Here is a 7,606-nt window from a genome sequence, read left to right on the forward strand (position 1 = left end):
GTATCTGAAATAAGGTCATTGGTCATCACAGGCTTAAGAAACTTTCACATTTTGTCTTACATCATAAAATATGTCAGTAAATATCCCTTACATGATATTACATTTTAAAAAAACAGTTGTTTTTAAAGAAGCTAAATGAGACTTCAGTACATCATCACGCTGAACACAGTTTTACAGTCTTGTTGTGGTGACGTTCGTCATGGGACAGTAAAACAGTGTAGTTTGTTTGTGACCCAAACATTAGCGTTTTACTTCTGGTGATTGCAGTATCATAAACATTAATAAAGTATCATAAACTTCTAAGTATCATAAACTTTTGTTTGCCATGGAGGTTCTTTTCTGCAATAATCCAATAACCAGGGCGACATTAACAACTTTGTTGGCCTACAAAAAAAAAACAGCATACCCGTAGCACTCCAAACCTGGTATGCAACAACAGTTTAAACCTAATGAATAACTCATAATTTCTTTAAAATTAGTCAAGTGCATAAAAAAACACAGAAACATCACCATATATATATATATATATATATATATATATATATATATATATATATATATATATATATATGTATAAACACTACTGTACAAACATCTGCATAAATTATTCAAAGGTTTACTTACCCAAACCAGAATGAGAAGAAATAAATACTACGTAAAAGAAATAGGTCCCCTCTTTGATTTATTTTAGTTTTGCACTTCTATTACAAGCAATTCACTTTGTATGCCCATCCCTTACTGTCATGCCTTTATATAATGGAGTGCTATGTTACTACCAAATTGCATGACTCAGAGACGATACCTTCTTCAGCAATGATGTGGCATCTTACCAAAGAATAACGTCAAATCAGGACTTAATGGCTGTCATTTCATAATCTGTCACTGTTTTGGCTCAATTTCATCATGTACTCCCTACTTTGTGTTAGATAAATCCCAGCTGCATTCTACTTGTGCAATTTATGAAGGAAGTTCCAACAGTATGTCAGTAAGTATATGTCAAACAAATAAACACAGAAATGAAAGTGAAGTGAAATCTACTGAGTCCATAAGGGGACATAATGGAGAAAAAAAATAGATGGATGGGGATAGAAAGATGGGGGAGAAAAAAATACATGAGTGGGGAAAAAAACCTGCGGCAGCACAACATGCAAAGGGCTTCATGGAGGTGAATATAGCCTAGATCAGCAGGTGTGGTGATTATCAAATACTCTCTCAGCCAGTCACATCACTGATGTCATTGCTCTGAAACAGCTGTGCCACCATTAAATGTGATAAAAAGATCAACAGACAGAAAGCTTAGCATTTTAGCACCCCTGATTATCGCCATAAATGTAATGAGCCTCACTTCGTACATGGTTGCATAGCTCAGTAATTAATGTTACACGACAGCATTTGCGCTGTACAGTGTTTCAAGGATAAAACATGAGACAATACTTTCTCTAAAAAGAAAGAGGCTCTGATAAGCCCCTTTACTGGGCGTCTTCTTCATAAGAAAAGTAGAATATCAAGATATAACCGACCAGTCTGATGTGTATAGAGGTCTGTATGGTTAAGCAGCCTGGTGTTGTTTTCAGGTAATTTAATAAAGGTAAACAGTGAATGTATGTGCTTATTGGCACTGCACTCTGATGCAGAGCTTCTTAGGAGCTGCTGCCTTCAGATGCTCTACGATTCTTATAAACTGAAGGAAAAAGTTTTTCATACAGACTAACAGCAGCTGTAGACTGCAGATATTCTAAGAATTACCCATGTTTATTCATAGATCAATGCAGACTGCTTTAGTGATGTTGCTGCTTTAACCACATTAAATGTGTGCCAATTTTGATTGTAGAGTGTCTTATTGAAAAAAATGATTTATATTTTAAGCATTTATGTATTGTTGCAACCCATCTGCAGCACAGGCACCTAATAAACTACCCTTTTGCATGAGCCTGCCAACAAAGGTATTGTAATAATTCATACAAGTCAAGTTACATTCAAGTTATTTTCTGTCTGTCTTAAAAGGAGAGCGAAAAGTGGAGAATAAAACATTATGTGCATAAATGTTGCTTTTTGTTGTAAATTGTTAAAAGCTTGTTTCATGTTTAAGTTTTTGCTGAGCTGTCCAAGGCTGCGAAGTGATAACCAGTGATGGCTATTGAAAATGATTGCTGCTGGTTATCTGTCCATCCAGAGAGAAGGATCGCTATTCTGTTGCTCCTCCTGAAGTTTCTTTCATTTTTCTCTGTAGTAAAGATTTTTTTTTTTTTTAGTTTTTACTATCCAAATCAGGGGTCTCGGGACAGAGGGTGTCATTAGCTGTACAGATTGTAAATCAACCAATCAATTTTATTTATAAAGCCCAATATCACAAATCACAATTTGCCTCATAGGGCTTTACAGCATACTAAAATTACAAAGGCCCCTAAGGCGAGGGTCAAGAGCATGCTGTTGGCTATCACAAGAATTATTAAGACTTTGTACTAACTTCCTTTTTTACTAACTTAGCAGCTGTTAAAAGAGTAAAATATAATTTAATTTAAATCATCTTTGGTTGTGGTCATTTCATTTTTGACCTTCGTGTTCAATTCAAAAGTTTTTATAGTTAATATAGTCTATATATATATATATATATATATACATATACATATACATATGTACATATATGAAGTGTCTACCATTTGACACTTGATAGTCCATGATGACTGCACATAGCAGAATGCAGTTATGCAACTGATCTTGTGGCTTACTCCACTTGTTGCTTGAAACAATAAGAAACTGAATACAAATCATGTTAGCATAACAAATGCATAAAACGTTCAACAAATTCTTGATGAGGTGACACTAGTATGCCATTGTCAGTAATGGAGTTGATGTCAGCATCAAGGGCTGCATTGTTCGGAGCTGTATTGAAAACACTTTCTCATTTCAAAGTTGTCAAATACAGCTGCTTTGTTAGTGATTTCAGCATTAGACACAGACAACAAACAAATAAAAAAGGGCCCGGACGTGTCAGTATGAAATGCTGCCAGACAGTGACGTTATTTAAAGGGGCTACAGGAGGGGTGGTGGTTGGGTCCTACAACACCGGAAAAAAAGACTATATGCATCTTATGAGCAGAAATTTTACTGTTCCTGTGAAAGCAGACGTGTATCTTGAAATGATACAATGTGTTGTGGATGGGTTTGAGTTCTGGACCAACTGAGGCAGAGACAAACACAAGTATGAAGTTTAAGGGTATTTAATGAAAAAGGTAGGCAAAAGGCACAGGTGGTGGCGACAGGAGACAGGTCGGCTTGGGAGCTGGGAAGGCGTCCGAGGTTGCAAAAAATATCCAGCTTCACACAGGAAAAAAGCGCTGGAGAGCAGAGGCACTGGTGGCTGACGCAGGCAGTGAGGCACACACTGAAAAAACACAAGAGAAACACTGATAAGGAGCTGAGAAGTTTCTGACAGCAAAACTCTTCAAAAACACTGGAGAACAAACTACAAAAGCCATGTGACACTACCGAACAGGACGGAATTATCTGGCACAGGAGTGGAGTCATGACCAGGCTTATGTGGAGGGTTGATTAGTGGAGATTGCAGCCAGGTGTGCCTCGTCTGCCGAATCTCAGGGAGACAGAGGAAAACCAGCCACGCCTCCTGCCACACACACACTGCAGGGAGAGTAAAACAGAATGGGGAGGGGAAGGAGAGAGACAGAAAAAAGAAAAAAAACCTAACACAAACCAAGACCACAACACAATGCATGTAACAAGCAGACATTGACAAAGCAGACGTACCCAGGTTATCTAATGCATCATGTAGAAGTGAAAGTCCACTGGCCAAACAGTGATATTTGACATGTTGGGAGTCAAAACATGTTGGCATTAATCAAAACACATGCAGTCTGAGTGTTAAAATAGCCTACACTGTTTATTTTGGTAGTGATTGATCAATTTCTGCAAATGGAATTATAAAAAATAACAACTGACAACTGTCTTGAATTACAAAGAGTAGGCTAACTATTAACAAATAGCCTCCAATTAGGGATGTGAAGGAAGGGAAGGGAGAGGGAAGGTCTCTGTCATCAAAACCCTCTAGTAATTTGAATTAGTAACCCACTTATATAGAAACCCATGCAGTGCAACTTCATTACAGGTATATTGCCACTGAGGTTATTTTGAAGTCCTTTTTTATTGTTAGCCAGTGATTCTAGTGCCAGAAAATTATGTTCCTGCAGTCATTCTAGGAGTATGTAAAGCCATTATAACAAATGGGACATTTTCCAACTTCAGCCTCCATAGCCAACTCTTAACCTCTAAACACTCATTTAAAAATTTGTCATTTAAATTTGTGACAAGCATCCAGCCTCCTGAAATAATTTTAGCAAGGCACCAATGCAGTCTTTACTACAGATGTGCTGTACTCCATTACTCTGAGCCCTGACCTAACTTTGGAGAGGAACAAAATAATGCCTCTGCACCTGCCATATGGTACCACATTTCTTTTATACTTCTCATTTGACATCTCAAGTAGTGATGGGATACTGGCATATTTGTACCTAAACAAATACGGTTTTAGCAAGTTGTGCGCCATTATCAACTGTCAGACTGTCCAGGCATGTAACAGCCTCAAAATGACTACATAATTAAATATATGAAAAATTGATACTGTGCAGTGATGAACTGAAGAAGTAGGATTTCACAGCGTATTATAACAAATGTAATATGTATAAATGATTAAGTATATGATAATTGCATGTTATTCATAATGAAATAATTGTATTAAAATATCTTTTTGAAAAGTAGCACAGAATTTGGTAATGAAATCTACTGATAACAAATAAACACAAACAATAAATTAATCACAGAAATATACACACATACTATATATATATATATATATATATATATATATAAATGATGACGTACAATAAATAATCATTACGACCGCTCTTATTGTTTTAATGAAGGCCTCCACCTTGCAACTGGTATGCTTCCCATTAAAATGAGTGGGTTTTTTTAAGATATTTTTTGGGGCATTTTTAGCCTTTAATGGATAGGACAGACAAGTGTGAAGGGGGGAGAGAGAGACATGCAGCAAAGCGCCACAAGCTGGAGTTGAACCAGGCCGCTGCGGCAACAGCCTTGTACATGGGGTGCCTGCTCTACCACTAAGCCACCGACGCCCCATTAAAATGAGTGTTTGACAAGCATCTACAGAGTAGTTAAAAACTGTATTCTGTATTTATACTGCTCAGAAGCTGGAAACACTGGGCCCATCCTTCCTTGCAGCAACATGTTTCTTTTGTATGATTAGTTGCATCTGCATGTAATGAATGATTTTAGGTTACAAATATCTCACCAAAATAGAGTTTCTACCCTTAAACACAGCGGGTCTCATTCATGAATTGTTAGTAAATCTGTGAGAAGATTTGCACGTAAAAACCTTTAGTACAAAAAACCTACACTAGACTCATGAACACTGCAGAAAACTCGGATTTGATTGTAGGCACGTGTGTATGTCCATGAATGCCAATCAATCGTAAACTGACAGCAGGCGAGAGAGAAACTTTTGTGTATACTTCTGTTACTAAAACTCATCGTTGAGCTCATCATAGGTAAGTAGCCTAGTATTTTCTTCAGTTATTAGTAATGTAACAGAGACAGGTAAATCAAAGGCCTGTTAGGAGGTAACGCGTGCTATTTACGCCGTGTCCTGTTGTAAGAACTATCCAAAAAATAAACGCAAAAATGGTTCGACATGAAACTTGATGGAAAAAAACGCACAAGTACACGCAAAAAACAACAGCTCTTCCCAGTTACAGCTCTCTGCTGCAGACAAGCGCATTGCTTACACCTCTCTGTCAGTTTGCCCTGAGCCTCAGCATTGTTTGTAACGTTGTAAAATTAAACCACTATTAGACAGCCTAATGTAGGCAATAACCCACCGTTAAGATCAACAACAAGTGAGATAGTCTGGCGTAAAACGACACCGCCTCCCTCCAACTCTCTGCCAGATTCGGCTTCACCAGCTGCCCGGTGTGAGCTGATACAAACGCCAACTTGCTTTCCCATGTCCACCAGTATTATTAAAATAATAAATAATTATTTGAAATAATGTTAACATCTCCCACTTCGTGTCTCTGATAATTACAAAAATAGCATGCAGTTTGGGGCTGCGGTGCGTAAAGAGCGCAGAGGAGGAGCGCGTTGGTTTATTTTATCTATTCAGAGAACCAGTTTTACATTAAGTAGATTTAAATAACTCATTCACGTTTTAAGAAATCTAATCTGAAGGTTAAATCTGCAAAAAGCAATCTAATTTAACTAAATGTGTTACATTTCTAATCTCTTGTCATGTTTAACCATTTGAAACCTGAAATGACATCACTGCTGCTTTCAGACGCCTTTCGCAAATACTACTAAATAAAAAAATTGGTGAGGCTTCCTTCAAAAACATGGGAAAAAGGCAATAAGCATCTTGGTAAAAAAAAAAAAAGTGTCCCACATTTCGCCAAAAATGTATGGATTTAGAAAATTAGTTTTAGACAAACAAACAGACAAACAAACAGACAAACAAACAGACCTCCGCCAAGCAGCTCGGATTTCCCGCCATTTTATTATTTTATCCACTTCGCTTCAACCGATCACCACCAAAATTTTATCATCTGTCCCATTATCAACCTTTCCTGAAAATTTCATCAAAATCCGTTCAGAAATTTTGGAGTTATTTTGCAGGCAAACAAACAGACAAACAGACCAACTCCGGCAAAAACATAACCTCCGTGGCGGAGGTAATCATGTTGCAGAATTATTAGAAGGTCATGTCCTTGTTTGTTTGTTTATTTTTAACTTTTTTCCATATTGTTTTGTTTTACTAATTTTCATGTTTTGATTTATTTTTTAAAACAAATTTTCATGTTTAGAATTTCCTTTTTCAAAACTAATTTTCATGTTTTGAATTTTGTCCTCCTACTAATTTCTTGCAAAGTTTTGGGGTCATTTCTTCTGTTTTTGAAAGAAATCAAGCCAATTTACTCAGGTTTCAAAGGGTTAACTTACATGTTTCAAAGGCATCTGTGTATTGTGAACATGACAGAGAGATTTATGTGCAGTATCTTATAAACACAAGCACTATGAGCAGTCAGAAGCGGGGGTAGATTTTGTTATTACCTACGAAAAGATCGAAGTTACTGACATATTGATGAATGCCGAAATACACTTAAATTTCCTTCTGCAAACAGTTTACACACAAATAACCTTTGCTCACATTTCATGAATGAAACATGTGACATAGCAGTATCATGGAGTAGTTTTGTCTAAATGAGTTTTCCTCAGCTGTTCACTTCTGTCTGCAGGTTTGCTGATGATGCCCAAACACCAATATCTCTATGAGTAAGGCCTTTAAAGTTGTAGTTGGTAACTTTAATCAAAATAACTCATCATATTTGTTTAAACTGTCTCTATATTCACACAGCACTAAATGAGACAGAAAATCTGTGGGGGAAAAATTATATTCCTCTTCCTACTCCATTGCCTTTTAGCACTTGTAATGGCCTTAGAAAGCAACCAATCAGAGCAGAGGAGTCTATGCGGTCAAACTGACAAACTAGGCAGTGCTGATCACATATGAATCAAG

This window comes from Epinephelus fuscoguttatus, linkage group LG23 (genome assembly GCF_011397635.1).
Source record: "Epinephelus fuscoguttatus linkage group LG23, E.fuscoguttatus.final_Chr_v1".
Lineage (NCBI taxonomy): Eukaryota > Metazoa > Chordata > Actinopteri > Perciformes > Serranidae > Epinephelus > Epinephelus fuscoguttatus.